Source organism: Poecile atricapillus, chromosome 1, assembly GCF_030490865.1.
Source record: "Poecile atricapillus isolate bPoeAtr1 chromosome 1, bPoeAtr1.hap1, whole genome shotgun sequence".
NCBI lineage: Eukaryota > Metazoa > Chordata > Aves > Passeriformes > Paridae > Poecile > Poecile atricapillus.
The window spans coordinates 115,235,253-115,259,984 of record NC_081249.1 but is presented as its reverse complement, the minus strand read 5'-3'; the positions used below and the strand labels follow the sequence as shown (position 1 = coordinate 115,259,984).

The following is a 24,732-nucleotide window of genomic DNA, read 5'->3' as shown; positions in this document are numbered from 1 at the left end:
TCCCCGCGGCGGCGGCGGCTGTAACGGTCCCGCTGGTGGTACTGCCCCCCCTACCCCCCCCCATTCCCGGCTGGCGGCTGCGGGAGCAGCGGGAAGAGGAGGAGGAGAGGGAGAGGGAGAGCTGCTGTACCGGCACAGGGGCCGCCGCCGCCCGAGCAGCCGCAGGTAAGGGCAGGGGAGGGGAAGGGGGGACACCCCCGGGTGACAGCGGCGGGAAAGGGGTGGCGGCGCGGGGGCACCGCTGTGATGGAGGGGGGCGGCCGGGGGCAGCCCCCGAGCCCCGGAGCGCACAGGGAGGGGGCGGAGGGGGGAGCATCCCCCCAGCCCCGGGGCGGGGGGAGCGCAGAGCGGAGCCCGTGTCCCCCCCGGCGCTCCGGTCCCCGTGTCCCCTGGGAGCCTGCAGAGCCGGGGCTCTGCTCCCCGTGTTGTGTGCCCCCCTCCCTGGCTGTGTCCCCCCCAGAGCAGCCTGTCGTCCCCGCACCGGGCTGTCCCCCCCAGCCTGTTGCCCCCCAAGCCCGCCGTCCCCAGTTCCCAGGGGCTGTGTGTGTCCCCCCCATCAGAGCCTGTTGCCCTTCCAGGGGCTGTTCCCCCAGGCCAGGCTCACGCTCGTCCCCGGGAAGAGGGGCCGGGATGCCCGGGCTGGGGGTGCCCCCCAGGGATGGGCGAACCCCCCCAGAATATCCCGAGGGGCACGTGGGGCCGGCGGGAGAGATGCCGGGAATATTGACGAGCCCGCCGGCAACTCCGTGCGACGGCAAGGGCCGAGCCGAGCCCTCAGCCCTGTCCCGCAGCCCTCCTGGGGGAAGAAATGCTTTTTAAATGGATAGAAAATGGTTAAAGGGTTTGCTGAGCGGGGGGATGTCGGCGCGCAGCATCCACAGGAATGAAAGCAGGGACATCCAGGTTGGCAAATGCAAGGCGGCGTTAAGATTTTTCTGCCTGGATAAAATGCGTATTCCGGTCGTTTTTATGAAAATGTGGATTATTTTCCACCCCATCACCTCCTGTTTTTTTTTTTTTTTTTTTAATTTCTTTTTGGTAATGATTGCTTGCATGCTCTGTTGTTGGCATTGTGGTGTTCAGGGCAGTGAAGTCCATCGCTATATTGTGGGTGAATAATGCCAAAAAGGAGCTTGGTTTCAGTCCTTTATAGAAAGCAGAGGAGCCTGGAAGTATGGAAATGAAATAAATATTCATTAGCAGAAAGAAATTTTCTATCGGGTTGGGTTTGGGGGGTATTTTTCCCCCCCGCTGCACATCGTGATGAGCTTTTGGGTTATGGTTTGTATTTCCCTGGGTTGAATTTTATTTATTTGGTGCTCATTATTGTCAAGTGCAGAAAAATGAGCAGGTTGAGGGTATTTTTTCCCCCTCTCCTGGACAAAGACATGTTGTGCTAAGCAGAAAGAAACCCCAGAAAGATTCTATTTCTGTTTTAATCAAAATATGATTTAAGATGCAGTGCAGTGTTTTTGCTGTTAAATAGTGATGGAGGAAGTCAGAGCCTTTTTTTTGTGTGTGTGTGTGTGTGTTTTTAAAGGAATGTGGATGATGGAAACATCTTTAGGGAAACATTTTGCTGGACTTGATTGCATCAACTGCATTATTTCATAAAATGTGAGCTGTGAAGTGGTTGTTGATTAGAACTCAAATTGAGGAGCGATGTTGAGCAATGTAAAGAAAAAGGAAATTAGTATGAAGAGGCCAAATGCTTATTTTCTTTTTTTTTTCAGTCCTTTCTGATTCTGAGTTTTAACTGTTTCATGGATTCTCTTGACCCTTATGGTTGACTCTATTTAAAAAAAAACAAACCCAAACAACAACCCATCTGTGTATTTATTCTTGTTATACACACGCAGTTATTAAAAGGACTGATATCAGCCAGCATTGTGTATTTTGCATTAAATTTATATTAAATCTGATTAACTTTTGTTCTGTAAGTTGCAAATACCAACTTACCTCGTTATGCATCCCAACTTTTTATTTACCAAAGCAAATGTTGACGTTTTTAGAAGGAAGCTTTCTCTCCCAAATCCCGTGCTTTATTTTAGGGAAGGTGGGATATGTGTTACAGATATTACTGTCCAGATCTGGGGGGTTTGGGGTATATTCTTCAGCCGATTAAAATTCCTGGCTGTCAGTGAAGACACACTTTTTTGGACAGGTAGATATGTATCCTCTGGAACAAAGGTGCTGGAAGCAAAATATGTTTGGAGTTTGTTCAGAAAATATTCCTTGGAGTGAGAAACCTAAATTGCAAAAAAAATGTGCATGGAATAACGGGGATGCAGTAATTTAGGGACAGCGTTCGTGGAGATGCTTTCTGATCTGGGTTGATACTCATCTGTCAAACTCCACGGTGAGCCTGCATTGCAGTAGGTGAACTACCCGGGGCTTTTAAAACCTGCATTAAAGTTTTCCTGCTCCCCAAGGTCCGTAACCCACCGCAGGGATACCGGGGAAGAACAGGGCAGAGAGCTGCTGCTGGAAACATTTCTTAGCAGAGTGAGAATGCTGTGGAGCAGCAGTTCTGTGAAAGGCCTTCAGTACCTGCGCTGAAAGCGTAATTAAAATGATAATTGAATTGGGGCTAGATTGAATTATCCGATCTGCCTGGCAGAGCCCAGCTTGGACACGGAGGTGCAAACGCAGCCGCTTCAGGCAGGGAGGTGTGTGTGGAATCCAGGGAAGTGCCTGCTTTTGGGAAGTTCTCCAAGGCGTGGGATTGGCAGCGCTCCCCCTTCCAGGGAAGTGGGACATTCGCCGCTGGGATGTCACCGCTGGGAGAGCGGTGGTGGGAACAGAATTCCAGCTGGCTCTCAATCCAGGTGTTCTGCTGCCATTGCTGGGGCAGAGGTGGTTCAGACCTTTCTCCTCAAACCCTGCTTGTTTCCAGCCAGCAACTCGGAGCGGCTTCCCGGCTCTCTGGAAAGCAGTTGTCGAGGCTGTCAAAAGGGAAACGCAACTTTTATATCTTCCTGCGCAAGCTCGCTCTTCCCTTCGGTGCGGATTATGATCTCCATTTGTCTTCCAGCCCTGCCTTTGGGGCCTGATGGTATCTGCAGAGGCCCCCGGTTTCCCTTTCCGCAGCACAAGTGCTCCGTGTACTTTCTGTTTCCTCTGCAATTCCTCAAGTCTCTCCGTGTGCCGGGCCATTCCTCTCCCTGCTTCTGTCCCAAATTAGCTCCCTCGTGCTCGCTGACGTGCCTGTGCCCTCATCTTCCTCATCAGTTTTGCTGCTTAAAACCCCTAAGTTCTCCTGTTCAGTCCATAGGAGTGTTCCATCCAAAATGAGCGAGTAGGAAATGGCTCCTGTCATTGCCAAATTCCAGTCCCTTGGTCCCTTTGGATGCTGCTGGATTCTCGTGCCGTGCATCCCTCCAGTGAACAGATGAAGATTTGTGTTTTAGTGACAAGAAATAAAATCCATCGGTCTGGTTTTTTACCTGTTGATGGTCTTTTAAGTCTCTGAATTAAAAAAAAAAAACTGATTCTTAATCAGTCAGCATTTAAATATAAATGCATTTTCTGAAATGATTATTTGCATGTGACTCAAATACCAGTTGGACAATTCTCCAGAGCTGTTTCAATTGTGTCACCTTGTTCCTTCCAGTCAACTGAATCACTTTGTTCCTATTTTTGTATCAAAAACATTTATATCCCTGAATATGAGGGAAGAATGTCAGTGGCAGGGCTGTGTTTATTTATGCAAATTCATGGAATCCCAGAAGGATTTGGGTTGGGAATGACCTTAAAGCTCATCCAGTGCCACCCCTGCCATAGCAGGGACACCTCTCACCATCACAGGCTGCTCCAAGCCCCGTCCAACCTGGCCTTGAGCACTGCCAGGGATCCAGGGGCAGCCACAGCTTCTCTGGGCACCTATGCCTGGGCTTTTCCATCTTCACAGAGGGGAATGTTTTCCCAGTAAAATTTGTGTAAACCTTATTTTTGGAGAAAGTAAGGATGTGATTGCACTTCCTACCTGCCCTCCTGGGCAGAGAGAGAGAATGAAATCAGTATAAAAGCACGTCTGTGATCTTTGTTTCGTGCTCTGATTTATCAGTTCTTTGTTGGGTGGATAATCTTGAGGTGGGATTTTATGTTTATTTATTTGTTAGCTTGAATGGGAAGCAGCAGTTGGGAATTTCCAGGATTTTGTTTTGCTGAGGGGCAGGTGTGGCATGGGCGTCTGAAGCAGGAATCCCAGACCTGGAACTAAGATCCCAGGCAGTGAAGAGCCAGCTTTTAAGGTATATCCAGCACTTGCAGATCTGAATTTTGTGGGAGCTCTCTAAGAACCACGTAGGGAATGAGCTTCTGTTGATGATGACAGAGATGCACAGATTTTTTAGAGTGTGAGTGGGACTTGGATAATTTTTCCAGAGCTCCTCTGGGTTTTGTTTACTATGGATGTGCTGAAAATCCTGAGCACTGCACAGGAATTTCAAGTGAGTGTGCTTTCTGGGAGGGAAAAATGTGGGCCTGCTGACGCTCCCCAGCAAACCATTTAGGAGATTATCGTCATAGGATTTATAAAAGCTGAAAAAAACCACATTCCCCTCCTCTGGTTTGTGTTTGCTTGTGCTTTACCCTGCCTCTCCTTCCTCTCCTTGGCTGAAACAGTCATGTGGAAGACTGGAGAGTGGAAAAATGAAAAGTCAGAGCAGAAAACTGGGGTTTTTCGTGGCCTTAGTACAAGAATTTTCTCAATAGGAAGATTAAAGCTGAAGTGTATTTGTAGGCTGGTCGTTTCTGCCTTCCTTGTCTCAGCAAGGGTTAGAGATTTGGGAGGATTATTGGAGACAAGCTTAGAGTATTTTATGAGAGGAAAAGTACTAAACTGGCAAAAAAAAAAATAAAATAGATGCCATCGTGCCTGCTAGGCATGTCTAATTCTTTGATAAAATGGATGAAGATTGCAGACTGCAGCAAAAGTTAAAATAGACCATAACATCTTGGGGTCCACAGAGTTTTTCCTTCTAATTTGCTGTAGAACTTAATAAAAAAGATTTGGCTCTTTTATGGCATCAGGCTCTTTATCTGCCACAAATTAAAGCCCAGTGCTTGGGCTTCTGCTTTCTCTGCTGTTAGATACCAGCTCCCTAAACTTGGTAACGAGTGGGTTTTACCATTCTGAGTCTGGAAATGCATCCTGAGGACTGGGGAGAAGTTTTGAGCACCGTCTTCTTTTTCCCCCTTTTCCATTCAGTTCTTTATACTCGCATTTACAGGCAGTAATAACTCGCTTTTTAATGGGCAGGGGGATTTTTGTGGTTATTTTAAACAAGGTCCTAGGAGTCCCCACAGTCCCATGGGCTGCCCAGGGCAGGGGTGCAGCCCCCATCCAGGGACAGAGTGAAAAGCCACGTCAATGTGGCACTTGGGGACATGGGTGGTGGTGGCCTTGGCAGTGCTGGGGGACTCCACGATCCTTGAGCTCTTTTTCACTCTTAACAATTCCCTGATTCTACCTTCTCCTGCCAGTTTGATGGACAAAGTAAGGTCATTCATTGCAGTTCCTGATGACATTTTTACCCTGGATAATTGTCATGCCTGTATGGGCAGGCAAGTTCTAAGGGCTTTTCCCTGCTGAAAATTATTCTGTATGAAGCTCGTGAGCATTTAAAATGCAATTACTTTGGAATAGGTCCCTGTATAAACATTTGATTCTGCAGTAGTTTATTCTGCAAATAATTTTCTTCAGTTTTCTGTGTATGGTGTCACCTAATGAGACTTTTAATGGCTTTTACAAAATGATGGCATTCCACATATTTTCCAGTTTGCTCTTGACTTGACTTAGGTTCACAACAGAAGCTTTCAAGCCTTAAAATGCAGTGCCATAAACTGGAGGCCTGGGTTCTTTTTCTTTACTGTAGCATCCAAATCCAGCTCTTGAACTTTCTTGGATAGCTGAGTTTTTTAATATGGATTTGGGAGCACAGGAAAATACTTCTTTGTATAAGAATTGTTTTACAATCTTTAAATTTGAGCCCTTGGAAAAGCAAACACGGCGGAACAGCCCAGGAGCATCTTGCCCACGTGGTTTTGCTTTCCAGGGAAGCTGTGCTGCTGCTGGAGCAGGTGCCAGGGACAGGGTGGGTTCCTGGGTGATTCCAGGAGGTGTGGGACATCTCCACCAAGTGTGGCAGAACTGGGCAAGGAGAGAAGGAACAAGTTTTTACAGGATGGGTGGTAAAACAGTGGCACAGCTGATTTCCCAGGGAGGTGGTGGCTGCCTCATCCCTGCAAGTGTCCAAGGTGTTTAATTTAAATTAGTGTCTAACTATTACTTCCAAAAGCCAATTATTGTCTAAATGCAGAGGTCCTGTGATTCTCAACAACTTTTCCCTTTGGAGGGAACTGTTAATTCCACAACCAAATGGTCTTTGGTTGTGGACCAGTCAAACTCAGGGCATTGCCTGGGAAGTGCTGGGCAGGTTCCGTTCGAGGGGCTCTGGCTTTCCCAGTTTGTTCCCTAGATTCCAGGTCTGCAGCAGACCTCTGGAATGGTTCTGGGCTCTGGATGAAGCCCAGCAGAACCCCACTGCAGCTCACTTTGCTGGTGATTTTCCATGGGTGGCTGCTTTTAGTCATCTGTGTGTTGGCCAACTCTGAATCTGCTCGGCTGCTTTGTTGACACATAGAGTGGTAATTTTTTAATTGGGATGTCATCCTCAAAAGATTGCCTGTTACATTGCAGCACTTACCTTTATCACCATGCATCTCCTCGGAGGATGAAGTCAGCCTTGCTTGACAAGGCCTATTTTCCATAACATTGACTTGACTGTCACTAATTTTGCTCCTGTTCTTTTTAAGTCCTGATCGAGTCTGATTCAGTTTTCCCTTACTTTGTCCAGAGCTCATGTCTGGCAAATGGATTGGTGTTTACTTGAGTCATTTTGCTCTTTCCTGATGTAGCTGCGTCAGAAATGTTTGTCTTCCAAATTTTCTTCTTCATTCTCAAAAATATTGCAAATGAGCCCTTGGGGTCTCTCAAATAGTGGAGGACTCGTGGAGGACTCGGTGGTTAAACATCCAGGGCTTCTGGGGCATCATTCCATACTGGAATGTAGAGCTGGTAGAGGCCTTGGGAGACTTTCCAGTCCATTCACCTCCTCGAGGCAAGCTAAAGTATCCCAAGAGCATCCTTAACGAATGTATTTCTAATTTTTCCTTAAAATCTTCCAGTCTCAGAGGTGCCAGCCTGCTCAGGAAGCTGGCACTGAGCGCTTAAGCAATTTGGTTAAAAGCTTTTCCAATATCTTAGGTCTTTTAGGAAGCAATTCTTGGCTGCAGGGGTGGGCAGGCCCTGGCACAGGGTGCCCAGAGCAGCTGTGGCTGCCCCTGGATCCCTGGAATTTTTCCAGGCCAGGTTGGATGGGGCTTGGAGCAACCTGGGATAGTGGAAGGTGTCCCTGCCCATGGCACTGGATGGAATTCAATGATCTTTAAGGTCCCTTCCAGTTCAGGGCATCCTGGGATTTTGTGATCTCTGAGAAATGAAGATGCTTTGCTTTGCTGTTGTGAATCTGCCATCCCCTTGTTTCTGCTGTCACTGAGGGGAGCATGTTACATCCTCCTCCAGTTTGTTTTCCTGGGCTGGCAAGGTCCTTTAATGTCTTCTTATGGATCATTTTGTATCCAAATCTCTTTATTATTTCCTCAGCTTTCCTCTGTACTCTGGTGTGTTTACTCCTCTCTCTCCTCAGACTTGGCACTGCGTGGCCTTGTCAGCATTGTATAAAATGAAATAATGCTGGTTTCCACGTGGCACTCTTCAAACAATCTGAAGCGCTTTTTTTATTTTTTTTGCAATTCCATTGTATTGTTGACATTTTACTTGTGATCCAATATCCCCTCGGGGTTGTTTTCTCCTGTCCATCAGCCCAGCTGGGACTTCTCCACCTGCACAACGTACACTGCTCTTGCACTTGCCTTTATTGGGTTTCACCAGGCTGTTTTGGTTTGACACAGTTTGCTCTTGACTCATCCCTGTTGTTTCATTTTGGCTGTATCCTGCAATTGCTTTTGTACAAATTGTTAAACAATCTTTCTGGTGTCTTCCCATTGATTGTGAGGGGAGTTCAATCTCTGATTTGCCCCAGAAGCTTTTTCAAACTTCACCCTGGAGCTGTTTCCTTTTTGATCCCAAAAGCACTTTGAAACTTGGTGAGTGGATCATCTATATGCAAATTCCTTAATTCTTCCTCTGCTGCGTTGTATTTGTGGAAAATCAAGTGATGCCAATTTTCATTACAGTTGAACTCAATACCTTAAAGGTCTTTCCCAACCCAAATGATTCTATGAGCCTGTGATTATGTTGATATTTCGTTAAGATGATAACTAAAAAGCACAAATATCATACAGGTTAAAATCAATTACTGAAATCAAGACATTTTGCAGTCTTGATTGACTTACTAAACTTAGATATATTTAAATATGAGTCTGCTCTTTTTCTGCACTACCAAGGCTTCCAGTCCAGTGATTTCTGCAGCTTTATTGCTTGTAACGAGGCCCAAATCAGTTACTTGGTGTTACAAATTGTCACCTGTGATTTTGAGAAGCTAATCTCTTGTAATTACTCTTGTGTGTGAGAGTTTCAGAATCCCTCCTGTCTCCTCTCTTAACCCCACATGGGTTTCTTTCCCAGTATGGACTCACCTGTCTTGGTGCTTCCTAGAGCCTCCTTCTGGCTTCACCCATTAAAACACACCAACTTTTTGCCCTGGAAATTCAGTTTGCCTGCAGTGTTGATAACTGTCAGAGAGGTGAGCCTTCCCACCTTTTTTTTAGGGTTATGTTGCAGCCATCTCTTCTTTTCGTATCTGAACACCATGGGACTAATGATTTTCAAGTCCAGTCACGTGCTCATTTTTTTCTTACTGCTGGCCAGGATTTCATTTGTTCCTGCTTATTATCCAGACTCCCTGCATCCATATATAGCAACAGAAAATTCTTTTTTTCTTTTTTTTTTTTTTTTTTATGAACACTCTTCTCTGACTTTGAGCCTCATCTCCCCTTCTAAGTGTCCTTGTCCTGTGTTCAGCTTGTGCCTTTCCTGGATGCATCAGCAGTTTCATCTGGGAAGGTGTCTTATTAATTGGAAAGATGCTGGCTCTGCAATTCCTGATCTCTCCCTTCCCTCCAGTATTGCTCCATCACTCAAATCCAAATATTCTCTCATCAGTCGTGCGGCCTTGTTCAGTTCCATGATTTTTTGGGGGTATCTGGTACCTTTTATGCATCTTTTAGCTCAGGGACCGACAGCCTGTGGATGTGCAAGGAGCCTGTGGATGCAGTGTGGAGCAAACAGCATTGGCATTTTGAGGCACTGGTTTGCCTCTCTCTGAGCTCCAGGCTCGGCAAAAGCCGCTGTCCTGCTTGGAAGCAGATTCCTGTTGGTTTGGGAGGCAGCTCCTACCAGCTCCTCCTCAGCTTCTCTTGGCACCCTTGAGCCAGTGGGAAGGAAAAGCCTGGCATGGCACCCTGTGAAGATTGCCAAACCTTGACTTAGACTTTCCCTTGGAGTTCTTTTCCAGGATCCCTGAGATCTTTCCTCACCTGCTCGGTTCCAGCTGCCGCCGTTGCTGCTCCCGGCAGGCGCGGTTCCTTCTTGCGGCCGCAGTGATCAGCCAATACTGGTGCTCGTCCATGGGAAGAGGAAATCCGTGGCAGCCAGCTCTTTCTTGGAGGCCATCGTGCTGATCCACGAAGCATGTTTACAGAGGCTGGTTTTTCTGAACACAGGCTGGAGAAAGCAGCAGGAAACAATTTTTCTCCATAATCTGAGGTGTTTTTTTTTGTGCCAGCACTAAATACACACGTAGAGTTTAGTGTGACTTTCACCAGGGGTGTTTCCCTGGATGTCCTTGACTTTCTCCTGCTTTCCTGATGCTCTTCACTTATGTTCCTGGCACTTGACTGTGTGTGTCCTCTCCTGTTTCCTACAAGTTTGTGTCTTTTCCCCTTCTCCTCACACAAAGCCTGACATTCCATGTTTGTGTTCAGCCCCTGGGAATCTTTTATTCCTCTGTTTGAGGCCGGTGTTGCTGGCTTTAATCAAATTCCATGTAACAGAATTGTTTTCAGTGGAGACTTTTTTGGGATGAATTTTCAGCCTCGCGGTGAACTTCTTCATTCAGATGAGATGCCCCTGCCAGAGAGCCCAATTCTCCAACCTCTTGTGTTGTGGCTCGTAATTTGCTAGGGGATGAACGATGCTCTCGTGATCCTGTGGTGGGAGGCTGGCATCTGCTTCTTTCCATGCCCCAGATTTCCCTCCAGTTCCCAAACTGCATAAGCAGTGCTTCGGTTTCCCATTTGGAATGGGGCAAAAAGGGTTGGTAATGTCTGTACTTGCTGAGACAGATAAATGAAACCCTGGAAGATGCTCCAGTGACAGCTTCCCCCCATCTTTGCTGCATGAAGGAATTGTGGACTCTGTGTGGCTGGGTTCCTTTATTGTGCCCTTTATTTAAAGTCTTAGGCAGGTATCTGAGCCAATTGATTCCTTCCACATGGAAATGTCCGTGCTGTGACATCAGGGCTGTGGACACTGCTCTGGTGTCACCCTCCTTCAGGTTTGCACTTCAGCCTGCTGCCTTTGATCTGTGAAAATCTTGATCTGAATCTTCCCTCCCCAGGACTGTGCTGGCAGTCAGGATTAGCTGGGCTTTACTTCGTTTACAATCTTGTTTTTAAATCTGAAAGGACCTCAGCAGAGTTTTCTCCCGGGGCAGGGAGGGCATTGATTCTGGAATATCTTTTTCTTGGTGTTATTAGGATTTGCTGGCTATCAGGATAAGCCATGGGGCTTATGGATCATGGAGTTTTCTTCCTGCAGGAAGTTGTGTCTTCAGTTTAGGTTAGGGCTAGGTTTCACCTGACCTTCCTATGATTTTTACCTTTTTATGATATTTTTTCAATATTTTTTATATTTCTTGCTTTCTGTGGGTGTTTATATTTACCCAAATATAGTGGGAAGAACATTGGGTAAAACAATCTTTTATTTTTTAACTTTTGGTTTCTGCCTGCCCTCTGGAGATAGCGGCAGGGTTCCAGGAACATGGGCTGGCCTGAGGGAGGAGAAAACAGGGCAGTGTTTCTTTTCCTGCCTCAAGGTAGACACCAGGAGCTGTTGTACTTTTAGGGATATTGCCACTAAGTGAAGAGGGAGTTGAAAAAACCCCAGATATTAAATTTGCTTGAGATGTGTTCTCATGAAGATGCTTAGCTGGATATCAGTGCTGCCTGCAAATCTTTTTATATTGAAATAATTTAATGGGAGTATCCATTTTAAAGTTACTGGGGAGTATCCAGAGTCTATTCCTGGTACAGAGAGCGGAAATCTGTTTTAATTGGAGCAGTTTTCTGGGAGTCGTGTTTCCTGCCAGAGTGGTAACAGTAGGAAGGATCAGCAGCATGAGAGGTTATAAAACCCCTAGGCATTTTACATTCAAGTAGCTGGATACAGTAAGAAACCACAAAAATTGGGCAAACAGAGACTCTGCACAGAGGATTCAGAGACTCTGTTTTAAACCTTCCTAAAAAGCACCTGAATCCATAGGGACACCGTTCCTGAGTTCCCTTCTGTGTTTGTTTTACAGAGTGGCTCATACTCAGAGAGCGGATAAAAATCCACCGCTGCCACAAATAGCACTCGAGATTTTGGTACTGATTATAATTAACCCTGATGGTTTCTGCCTGATTTAGTTAATTTTTGTATTTGTAGGCAGCACACAGGAGCGCAGGAACAAACCCAATTAACACTGGGAAGTGAAGCCAGAGCGTTATCAGATAACTCAGGGAAGTTAGAGAGCTGGAAGTCTTTAAAAATAGTTTTTTCAAGATAACTGTGCCACTCTAATTTCAGAAGAAAAAAGTGTGTAGGTACATTATTTTTAAAGCCAGTTTTGTTTCCCAAAATGCCTTGAAAATCGAGCTGATCCATTGAAATTGCTGTTCCTTCAGTGTTTCATCTTAAAGGGATTCTTCTACACAGGGATAATTTATTCCTGCTTGGCAGTGTGTCCATAATACACATTATTAGCAAGCTCTCACAATTTTGTTCTCACATGCTAAAATAAGGTGGAAAATTAAAAGATTTTGTTTCATGTCCATCATCCCAGATTATCTAAGATTTATTTCTGAATACAGTCTTTACAGAATGGGTGAGAAGCCATCATTAGAGTTTAAAGCCATCGTTGTGTTCTTATGTGGATTTTCACTTTGGGTTATTTAGTTCCTCAAAACTTGTGTCTCTTTAGATCCATAGATCAGGAAAGCTGTGAAAATCCATTTTTCAAAGGTTATTGATTTCGATTTACCCGTTCAGGATTCTGCCTTGTCTACAATAAACATCTCTTAAAAATCTAAGAACACCCAGAGACAGCCAAACCCCACTGAATAAAGGGGTGCTCAGAGTCTTGAACTCAGTCCTGTTAGAGCAGATCTGCTTTCTATTTACAGTCTAGTTAATATCAACTTACTTTTAAGTTAATAATGCCTAAATAGGTTGCCAGTTTTTGTCATCACTAGGAAATTAAATTGAGTTGCCTGTGCTTAAATTACTGTTTTCAATTAAGTAGCTCAAAGCAGAGCAGCAGCCCTGAGAACTCACCCTGGTCCTGCCTTCCTGCAGACCTCGTGCCCTGCTGAAACCCTTGGGATGGATCCAGGGAAGCTCTTGTTTAAATTGTGACCTGGGAGGCATTTTAGTACTGAGTGATACTCTGATGGAGAAAATTGGCAGGATGTTAGCAAATAAATATTATATTAATCATAATAAAAATGGGTTATTGTGGTCAAATGGATGGGTTTTAGAAAGATTTCAATGATCCAGCAGTGGATGCAACAGGATTTTGGGAGCCTGGAGAGGAGAAGGCTCCAGAGAGATCTTAGAGCACCTTCCAGTGCCTAAAGGGGCTCTGAGAGAGTTGTGTTATGAGCAGTGGTGCTCAAATGGATTACAGAGCAGGTGGATGCTGTGATGCTGTAGCAAAAAAGGCTATTTAAAATTATTTTTTTTATGTTTGTTTTTTTTTTTTTTTTCCTTTAGGTGCATGAGCAAGAAAATATTTAAAAGAGAACAGATTTCATTTCTGTATTTGGTGCTTGTGACTTTCCTGTGTATGATTTCCATTTCAACATCCTGAAATAGCTCTTGGATAAATTGTAGGGGAACGGAAGAAATGCAAAAATAGTCTGAGGACGAGAAAAAACACACACAGAAGCACAGAGCTAAGTCTGGTTGGCTTATCAGAGGGAGAGTCTGACTGCAGGAGCATCCCAGAGAAAATTCCAGGCACTGAGTGCCCTCCCATGCATCCAAGGAAGTTGGTTTTTAAAGGGAGAACCCTTTAGAGGTGAACTGCCTTTTGGGATGAATGATCCAAGGAAGAGAGCACTTCTCATCTCTAAAATTGATCATTTTTCCTTTAAAACTATAGAGACCAATGAACAGGGCATGTTCTTGTTGAGGATTAGGTTGGTTTTGGGTGACATTTAAATAGGTGAAACTATGAAGAGTATTTTTTTCCCAGGCAGAAAGAATTGCAGGAAGGCACCAGGCCCTGGCCATGGCACAGGGATTGTGTGAGGGGGTGATGGAGTTTGCTGATTGAAACCAGAGTTTTCAGTTAATGGGCCAACCTTCACATTCAAATTACCACCTCATTCCACTTAAAAATATCTGTAGAGGATGGCACAATGGGAAGGGTGGGTTTGGGATACAGCTCAAATTAACTGGAGCTGGAGACAAGCCTGAAAATGCTGGGGATCACGTGGTGAATACAGGAATGGAATTGGATTGCTGATAGTGAAGGTTAAAAATATTTCTGTCTATGTAATAAATGTATTCCCCTATGTAGAATCACAGAATTGTTAAGGTTGGAAAAGCCCTCCAAGACCACAGAGTCCAACCGTTCCTCACCACTGCCAATGCCACCACTGACCCACGTCCCCAGGTGCCCCATCCACACAGCTTTGAAATCACTCCAGGGATGGGGACTCACCACTGCCCTGGACAGCTGTGCCAGGGCTGGACAACCCTTTCCAGGAAGGAATTTTCACAATATCCAATCCAAACCTCTTCTGGCTCAATGTGGGGCTGTTTCCTCTTGTCCTTGTTCCCTGGGAGCAGAGCCTGACCCCACCTGGCTCCACTCTCCTGTCAGGGAGTTGTGCAGAACCAGAAGGTCCCCCCTGAGCCTCCTCTTCTCCCCAGCTTCCTCATTATATGAGAGAATCTCTCAAAGCTGTAGAATACCTGGGTTGGGAGTGTGATGATGTGGTGGGTGCTGTCTGTGGGTCTCCACACAGGAGCAATTAAGGGAGGGATTTATGCAGTGCACCACCTCTATAATTGCTGTATGCAAACCATATATAAACTTCCTTTCTCCCCAAATTGATCCCATCCCAAATGTTCACCTCTGGCAACTGTGTCCTGGGAAAATAACCTAGACAACTGCGTAAAAATGGAGTTTCAAGTGCGTGTCAGCACTAGGTGAAGCGATATAGCAAGAATCCTGTGAGCAGCAAGGCACAGCTCTGTTGGAATCCTGTGGCTCCAGGTGGTGTGTTGTGGTATCTGGATGTCTCCAGGTGATCCCTGGTGCTCCTTGAAGCCAGACTTCAGCGAGGGACAGGTGGACACTGCTCATGGCATTTCCAGAAGAAGTGCCACGTGCAGTGATCAGTCTTTGTCTGCATCTAAAACTCATCCCTGCCAGTTCTGCCTCGCCATCAGAACTCCTGGCCTGACTGATGTTTGAAGTGATCTAAGAATACCTCAGATGTATTGTCAAGGGACTCGGTGCTAAATAAATTATAGGAAAGATGAGATCCTAGCAAGCGTTTGGGTAACATAAGCAAGATTAATGGTTTGGAGGCTGTTTTCTGAACAGTGGGACGTGATTGATCAAAGAGAAAAAATCGTCTCCGTGCCTTCTTTGTACCGAAACTTTCAAGAGCTGAAAATGAGCAGCTGAAGTAAAAAATGCAGAGCTTAGGGAAGAACCTTGTGATGAAAAACTAGGGTGGGAGGTTATGAAAGTACAGGTTGACAGCTCTGTCCTCTTTGTCAACCTTTCCCCACAGGGATCTACTGTTGAAGATTTTGGACAGGCTGCTGGAGCCTGGATAGCTACTTTGAAATTTTTTTACAATGTTTTTTAAGAATCAAAGACTTTTATTGTGCTGTAAGATTTGAGTTTCTAGAAAGCTGGTTTCTTCTCCTAGCCGGGGGGAAAAGAGCTGAAGAGAGGGAAGGTGACTGTGCCTGAGGATCTGGGAAGAAGGGCAAGGCCAGATTTTCATGTGCCTCACTCCCTGCAAATAATGTTCCTTGCAATTCCTGCTCCTGAAGTCCGAATTTAGGATGTTGTTTCCATACTTGATTTGCACCGAAGGTAGAAAACTGTGGCTTGAATAAGTCCAGCTGATGCAGGTTGAAATGTCACTGGAACCAAGCAAAGGGACATGGGAGATAAAGGTTGTCAAAGTTGTCCATACCAGCTCCAATGACTACACTATTTTATCTACAGTTTTATTTACAGTTATTTTATTTACAGTTCTGTAAAAGGGCCTTGTGTGTTTAATGCATTGAAGGACACACATCCACTTTACTTAGCTGAAGAAACCGAGGTACAAAACTGCTGCACTTGATGGAAATGCCATTTATTTGCAGTTAAATTTTGCTGTTCCGTTCGCTGAAGCATGTAAGAATGAGACTCAGGATGATATTCTGCCTTTTTCCAGCATTTTTCTTTAAAAGATGTTGCCCTGACTAATCTAACAGTGGGGATGGGTTTTCATTTAGCTCAACCCAAATTGCAGGGCTGGTATAAGAATAAACACAAATGCGCTCATTCAGTAGAGGAGATTGATTTTGTAAAAACATTGCAAGGAGAAAGATGGTTTAAACCCGTTTGTTCCATCCCCAGAATGAGGATGTGTAAACTGTGATCACTCTTGCACTCCAAGTGTCAGTTTTAATTTGAGTCTTTTATAAACCACTTGATTGTTGAATATTGCAAAGAAATTTAACCCCCTTGGAAGAAATCAGAAAGATTCCTGCTATTGAGGTAATTAGATACAAATTTGAGTGGGGACTTTTTTAATAAAGATTAAATGATCTGTTCAACTGTTTCAGGCCCTACTTGAGATACACACACCTGTGTCTAGCTTGTAGAGCATTTTCCTCATTAATTAAGAGCACTTTCCTTGTGTTATTACTTAATTGGGTATCACAGGGAACCTGATGAGACAGTGAAATGGTCTTAATTGCATACAAACTAAATGCATGATACTCCACATGCTGGAGTGTTCCACGACATGACCCCAGCTTGTCATCGTGTGCTAATGGCCACGGTGCCTGCTGGGGGAGAGGGAGCTCTCCTGGAATTCATACAGCGTGAACCACAAGCCCAGGCTGGGCAGGGAGTGGCTGAGCTGGGGACAAGGACTTGGGGGTGCTGAGGGATGAAAAGCTGGGCATGCCCTGGACATGTGCACTGGAAACCTCCATGCCCTGGGCTGAGGGGGGACTCTGCCCCTGAGCTGAGGTGAGAGCCCACCTGCAGAGCTGTCCCAGCCCTGGGGCCAGCAGCACAAGGAGCTGGAGCTGCTGCAGAGAGTCCAGAGGAGGCCCCAGAGCTGCTCCAGGGCTGGAGCCCCTCTGCTCTGGAGCCAGGCTGGGAGAGCTGGGGGTGCTCACCTGGAGAGGAGAAGGCTCCAGGGAGAGCTCAGAGCCCCTTGCAGGGCCTCAAGGGGCTCCAGGAGAGCTGGAGAGGGACGTGGGGTGGAGGGACAGGACACAGGGAATGGCTTCCCAGTGCCAGAGGGCAGGGATGGATGGGATATTGGGAAGGAATTGTTCCCTGGGAGGGTGGACAGGCCCTGGCACAGGGTGCCCAGAGCAGCTGTGGCTGGCCCTGGATCCCTGTGAGTGTCCAAGGCCAGGCTGGACGGGGCTTGGGACAACCTGACCTGGTGGAAAGTATCCCTGCCCATGGCAGGGGTTGGAGCTGGGTGATCTTTAAGGTCCCTTCCTACCCAAGCCATTCTGGGATTTTCCTACTGTCAATTTTCTCCACTTTCCAGACTTAAGAAGTTTTCCATGTTTGACAACATTTGGTTTTGAACCATCTAAACACCCTTGGCTGTTTACATTTCACAGGGATGTCCATTTCCATGCAGTTTCAAGCTGATAATTGCAAAGGTAAAAGACCATGTTTAACTTTTAAAAATGATACGTAAGACTTGCTTTCTGTGATTGTACACATGTGCTTCTGGAGAGCCAGGGGCTTTCGTGGAAGCAAGACATTTATTTTTCTGGGATTAATCCCTACTCCACTAATGCAGTCTATTCCTTTTATTTATTTTTTTTTTCCTGGGAGAGAGGAAATGAGAGTGAAAGAAGGAAAAAGCTCTTCCCCATGTCATGTTTGTCTGTGCTCATCTTTCCCAAGCAGCAGGTAGATGTGTCAACACCCTGAATTATGAATGGAGCTGCTGGAGCCTACGGAACGCTGCGGATCCGCAGTGGAATTGACCTGTTTTATTCACCCCTCAGCAGCAGAACTCCCCATGGGACTGGGAAAACCCAAAACCTTCCCATTTTTCCGTGCTTAGTCCTGGATTATACTGATTAAAACTTGTCAAGGAGAAGCTGGAGAGCTTTCACACCTTTCAAGCATGGAAAATTCTCTTGTTCAAGAGGATATTTCAATCTAAAAAACAGTTGTCAAAGGCAAAGTTATGTTTTTTTCTCTTGGAAATGAACTCTTCTGCAGTGTGCCAAGGTATTTTTTTTAGGTTTAAGGGAAAGAGATGGCAAAGAGATGCCTTGCCATCAAGGCCAGGGAAAGACAAAAGCAGGGACTCAACATGGACTGTGCATGGCACAGGAGCTGAGTTCTTGTGTGACTTGGAGCAAGATCTGTCATTTGTCTGGATTTTTGTTTTCCATATCCCTGCGAAAGAATTATTGTATTTCCCTTGCAAGGCTGTTTTTAGGCTTCTCGGATAAAAATGTTGCAGGGATTAATTATATGGCACAGAAGCCCCTGTAGCTCTGGGGTTTGGCATTGGTGCCACTCAAAAGTAATGCTGAGAGCTGAAGAAAAAGCTGTTTTTTATCATGTTCTGAACTCCTTGAGTGCCTTACAGTCCTAGCAGAGGTAGAGTGGCAGTGAAATTCTGTATTTTGAATTTATGCCCATTCCAGCAGTCATTATCCAAGGAATTCGATAGTGGGAGGATCTGAATGGATTCCATTCTGTTTGTTGTTTTTACACCCGGTTTCATTTTTCCTGCTGTATTCCTGTGTATAGACACAGCCTGCGTGTGACTGCATTCCTGGTGGGAAAGGGTGGGAGAGCTGGATTTTACCATTTACCATCCTATTTAAGGTAGCTTTTGCCTCCCTTTTATTGTTTTCCTTAAACAATATTTTGGATTGTTACTGTATTTTATATGAGGAAGGGCTGCAATAGGTGTAATTTATTTTAAGTACTCAATTTCTCTTAAAATTTCCTATTTTCTTGGCAAAGGGGATCCTGGAGCTTTGTCTGCCAGGAGGGGAAATGGTTATTTCATTTACCTACTTCTGGTTTTGAATCTATTTTTTAAATCAGTTGCTGATTTTAATTGTATTTAAGTCAAGAATCTGAGCTTGCTGATTTAAAACATTTGATTGTACACTTGTTTTTTGTTTGTATTTTTTAAATTGTGCTTTTGTTCTCCTAAAAGAAATTTCTACTCCCTGCTTGGTCAAATATCAGTCATACACTGCTGTCCTTTCATTAAAATTAGAGCTCATTTATTTTGGCCACTGCTCCTGTGCAAACTTTTTAAGCAATGGCATCTAATTAGTAATTTGAGAGTCTTTGTTTAATATTTTATTATGTAGGAAACAAAGAATGATACATTTCAGTGGTGATGCCTGCTAGGAACTAATGTCAAACTTCCCTTGGAAACTGGAATTCAGATTAATTCAGCGTGGGGTGCGTAAGTATTTGTGTTCATGGAGCAACTTTCCATTTGATGAATCCCTGAGAAAAGCAACAGCCTTCTCCCAGAACAGCCTGGAATGTCAGCAGCAGGATTGATATGACAGGTGTTCTCTTAGAATCCAGAATGGTTTGGGTTGGAAGGGACCTTAAAGCTCATCCATCACCCCCTGCCATTGCAGGAGCATCTTCCACTGTCCCAGGCTGCTCCAAGGCCCAGTGTCCAGCCTGGCCTTGGACACTGCCAGGGATCCAGGGGCAGCCACAGCTGCTCTGGGCACCCTGTGCCAGGGCTTTTCCATCCTCACAGAGAACAATTCCTGCCCAATATCCCATCCATCCCTGCCCTCTGGCAGTGGGAAGCCATTCCCTGTGTCCTTTCCCTCCAGGCCCTTGTGCAATGTCCCCCTTTTGGACTGTTTTAGAAAGTATAAGGTTGTGAAACTGTCTCAGTTTGTTTGGTGTGGAAGATAAACATCAAATCAACTCACATGAACAGTGCTGCTTTTTCCCCCTTTTTCTACCCAGATACTGATCACTTGGTACTTGGATTTTGTCACAACCATTTTGCATCCCCAAATCCGTGTGTACCCACCTGCAGGGCTTTTTCTCAGGCTGTGTGAGTGGAGCAGGACAGAGTAGGGCTGAGGTCAGGGGTACCAGGCCTTGTAAAACAATTTCAGCGTCTCTTTGTATGGATCTGTTTGTCTTGTGATCCATCAAAACCCAGCTGGGGAATTTGTCCGGGCTGATGGTTTGTTTCCTCCTTGGAGAGACCTTCAAAGGCTGCCATACAAGTAGTTGACATTCTTCTTCACAGACACATGGTTGTTCCAGGAGGTTCATTAATGCAACGCTGCCTTCAAGCTCTTTGGAAATTTAAGGGTCTCATTCTCTCGTTTACACCAGTGTGGAACTGGGTAGGAATTGTAATGACTTGAGCTTTTGTAGTCTGGGTACAAAAAGGGAGATTGAATTTGATGGGTTTGCTGGGAATTAAGATCAGAAGGGAATATTAGATCATCTATGCTAATTGTGAGTAAATTCGACGGTGCAAATTCTGAGCAGAAAACTAAATCCACTCTGTGATTCCGTAGGGGATGAACTCTGTCACAAGGAGCTGATGGGTGAGAAGAGAGTGCTAATTGCTGAGGCTGCTCTGATGGGGAATAGCTGATGTTCACTTGGGCATAGTCCATGCAGCAGGGAAAGAGGGAATGGCATCCCTTCCTCCCTGGACTTAATCTGATCCTTGGGCTGATCCTGAGCCCTGGACAGGGTGGGCAAGATGCTCTGGGCTGCCTGAGAAGAGGCTCCTGCAGAGCCCACAACGCCGCTGCTCTGGCACCTCTGTGGCTGCTGTTTAGGGAGCTGCAGGCTGGGCTTAGATTGGTTTTAGTCTCCTCCTTGCCAGATCAAAGAAGTCCAGCTGCCTCACTGGTTTTCCTAAATCCTGTGCTGTGTGCAGTTTGGGGCATTAATGACGTCTCTTGGCTGGCCAGCCAGGGCCTTCCACTGCCCAGAGAAGAGTGCTGGAGAGGGACTGGGGACAAGGGATGGAGGGACAGGACACAGGGAGTGGCTTCCCACTGCCAGAGGGCAGGGTTAGGTGGGATACTGGGAAGGAATTCTTGGCTGTGAGGATGAGAAGGTCCTGGCTCAGGGTGCCCAGAGAAGCTGTGGCTGCCCCTGGATTCCTGAAAATGTCCAAGGCCAGGCTGGAGTTTTAGGAGTCTTTAGGGTCCCTTCCAACCCAAACCATCCAGTGATTCCTCTTAACATCAGCCTGTGTTGTTACTTAAGTAATCCATGGTGGTTTTGGACAAGACCAAGTAGCAGCCCTGTTTTCCTTGTTTCTGGATGTGGAGTCAGTGACTGCTGCCCTTTGAGCACAGTGGTCCATATTGCTTTAAACCCATTTAGACACATATGTTTGATTGTAATTATTGCATTAATACGTAACTGCAAGGTTTCAATTGAGCCTCCAAAAAGGAAAGTATTGTAAAACAGATTTACATGTTTTAAGATCAGGAGGGACTGACATAATCCTCTGTTTGGATGAAAGACCTTCCTGAATCTTAGAACTGAATTTTTTTATTTTTTTTTGTCTTTTGGAAACAATTAATATTCAAGTAAAGATATTGAGTCCAAGATTTATTAAATCCTGATGGATCCTTCTTATGTGTGCTTGGAAAGCTCTTCTGTGTTGGCCTGGCCTTTTATCTGCTCAGTCTTCAGATGCTTCTATGTTATCTATTTCTGAACTTCCAGAACTCCAGAAAGCCTTTCAGCCCAATTTAATACGGAATAAAGCAAAAAGCACGGTTTGATTCCAGACCAAGTCGGTCAGGCAACAGTTAGATAAGTATAATTAGACTTGTAATTGGAATGCGTTGTAGACAATTAGTTTTTGTAAATGTGTGTAATTTAATCCCAAGTAAAGGGTCAGGAGGACCTTGCTGTGAAAGAGGTTAAGGAGTAACATGTATAATTTCCAGGCCTTCTGATGCTCATGTCTGACACAGCTGGAGAAGAGCATGTCCATCTTTCCAATGGCAGCAAAAAATCCACCCTCCCCAAGGTGAGTCAGGGCTTCTGTTCTGCCTTTGTCTCCCAGTATCCGTTCCAAGAACAGCCTTAATAAATCCATGGGGGATGCTGTAGCAGCAGTGATTTATAGAATCCCACATAAAAAAGCAAAGCCTGTGAGGTAACAAGACCCACTCTGTGGGAGTCCATTCGGCTTTTAGGGAAGCTCCTGAGAAATGGGATCCCATCTCATCCCAAACACTCGACTCGTGCTCTCTGTGGCAAAGGGCTGCAGGATCTCACCCGCGTGGCTACACGGCGGCACTCGGGATGTTTTTCTTCCTGCAATCCTTTTGTCAGGAAAGGGGCAGCCCTTCAGCCTGCAAGGTCAGCCTAGGAAAAGGGCCTGCTTCCCAGACATGTGGTACTCATTTGCTTGGAATTTTTGACACCACTTATTACAATCCGGTGCAGCTGCAAGTTCCCAGGCTCTTGGTTTTGGGGTTGGATTGAATGGTAAGAGAGGAATGCCCCAACTTCTCCCTGGAATCTTAAAACACAGCTTGCATGAGGAGTGGGGTGCACAGAGGATACATTTAGGATTTAACAGATTCTGCATCATTATGGTTAGCCTTTATAGCTTCAGGAAAACAACCTCAGTGTATTGGAGTCCCCGAGAACGGGTTGGTGGTGCTGGTGGCCGACTGCACCTGGGCTTTGCCAGAGTTCTCCGCGTTATTTATGGTTCACGGGCTGCACTGTGCGTGACCCAGGTTCTGTCAGCACAGATGTTGGGGCTGGGGGTGGATTCCGTGGATGGAGTCGGAGAAGGGGACTCGCAACTCAGTGTTAGTCAGCTACAACAAATGCAAAGACTGGAAGAGCAGGTTCTGGTCTCTTGCCTTCTGCTGTAATAGCAGGAGCAGTGTAACCGTATGATTAACAGCGAGAGTCCAAAAGTAGTAAGATAATAAATACTGAAAATTCAAAGGAAACCTCAGCTTCTGGCAATTACAGAGTTTGTGCAGCAGAGAGATGGAGCTTCTGACTCCAGTGTTATTTGTGACCTATTTGGAACTGAAATGTTGCAAGAGACTGTTTGTTTAATACTCAGTTGCTGGTTTTTTTAAAGTTACACGGTATTCGAGTTAAATACTATCCTTTGAACAGGGACTGATAGATAAACATTCTCCTCAGAAAATTCCATCAGATCTTGTTGTCTTAATTTTTACTGCCAGCAAGTGCTCAATGTGTTCCTTCTTTTTCCATTGCAAAAACCCCTGCCCCAAACCTCCGTAACCTTTCTTATCATTTATCCAATATTTTATAGAGCAATCACAAAGGGTAGTAAATTGAGTAAAACATACTATCCTTGGCAGGATTTCCCTTATGACTAAATCCAATATGAACAAAGAGGACAAGGGCAAATAACTTCACTTATTCAGGTCATTTTTCATAAGAATCATAAAAATTAGATAGAAAAGGCCTATTAGATTATCTCTCCTCTCTTCCATTTTGCCAGTTCTGGCTTGTTCTCTACAGTAACCTTGTGAAATTTTACTTGTCCAAATGGAAGAAAGATAATTTTCCTTCTGTTTTTTTTTTTTTTTTTGTTTGTTTTTTGTTTTTTTTTTTGTGAGGAAAAGGATGGATGGATTTTCCATCTGGGATAGAAAATGCTTCTTGTGCTCCTAAAAGGCTCATTTTTAAGTTCCACAACTGTCTCCTCTTCAACAGTTTTACGTTCCTCTTTTTGGGCACGGTGATCTTATCGTGAGGCGTTTCCTAAGCTTGGACCCATGTCTTTAATTCCACCCCATTATTCCAGTTATTCAAGTATTGGAATAACCCTGAGGCCATCTGTAACAATTTCACCCCATTGTGTTTCTGCCCTTCAAGTGCTCGCCAGGATTAATGTACCAACAACAACAGATTGTTCTTGCTGTTTAGTGGGAAATGTTTATAATGCTCTTCAGATTAAAATAATTTAAAATCCTCTTAAAAAGATATTTCTCCCCTCTGTCCCCCACCAAGAGAACTGCCAGGGAAGTATATATGAGATGACTCAAACCACCCAAAACAATAAAAACAAAGTCCCTTACAATGGTGAAGGACCATGAAGAGTTGGAGAGAAGCTGTCAGTGCAGCAGCTCTAGAGCTTGTGTTTAACTCCACACGTGCCGTTTAATTTCTCACAAGCTGATGAAAGCAGTGGAGGGTTTTTGACATTTGTTGCTCTAAATTAAAGTTGTATCAGTGTCCAAAAAATGCTAAAATGAATATGGGTTTGGAAGGAGTTAATGTTTAAAAAGTATGTGCTTATCTGTTGCTGAAAGGTCACTGAGTAAATTCTTCAATGATCCCAGTGTTGTGGGGGTGCTGCTGAAATGACAGATCTTGTTCTGATTCAAAAAAAAAAAAAAAAATTAAAAAAAATCTGGGTTGGGACTCTGGAGCAAATGGGGATGTGTTTCATGTTGCTGGGAAATAGCTAATCATTTAATCATGTCATAGAATCCCAGAATGGTTTGGTTTGAGAGGGACCTTAAAGCCCATCCAGTGCCACCCCCTGCCATGGGCAGGGACACCTCCTAGTATCCCAGGTTGCTCCAAGTTCCATCCAACCTGGCCTGGAAAAATTCCAGGGATCCAGGGCCAGCCACAGCTGCTCTAGGTACCCTGTGCCAGGGCTTCCCCACTCTCACAGAGAACAATTCCTTCCCAGTATCCCATCTATCCCTGCCCTCTGGCAGTGGGAAGCCATTCCCTGAGTCCTGTCCTTCCAGGCCCTTATAAATAGTCTTTCTCCATCTTTCTTATTGGCTCCTCCAGGCACTCAAAGGCCACACTTGAGGAAGTGCACATGGCCAGAGCCTGTCCACCTTTTCATCTTCCAACACCCACACATCCTTCTTCACAGGGTTGTTCTCAATGATTTCTTCTCTCTGTTCTTATACCCCCATGCAGCGCAGCACTTGGCCTTGTTGAACCTCATCTCCTGCTTCTGAAGCTTGTGTAGGTCCCTCTGGATGGCCCTGTCCTTCAGGAGTGTCCCTTGCACTGCTCAGCTTTCAGGAGCAGTGGTTTGATGGAGTAAAATGGTTTGGCACGGTGTTGGAGCATGCACTGTGAGGTATCCTATGGATCCGATGCCAGCAGGTCTGGGACCACACACGTGTCATCTCTTCAG

The 24,732-nt window shown here is 45.3% G+C and overlaps 1 protein-coding gene across 4 annotated transcripts in view; it reads left to right on the top strand.

The window, feature by feature from the left end:
• Window positions 1-7: 7 nt before the first annotated feature.
• Window positions 8-24,732, top strand: part of FAM168A (family with sequence similarity 168 member A) — a 127,719-nt gene continuing 102,994 nt past the window's right edge. For 2 of the 4 annotated variants that reach the window (XM_058833554.1, XM_058833392.1), the window contains exon 1: window positions 8-165. The gene's annotated coding sequence lies outside the window, so the exon portion shown is untranslated. The remainder of the gene's footprint in view (window positions 166-24,732) is intronic. The other 2 variants (XM_058833474.1, XM_058833628.1) reach the window with 2 other exon arrangements.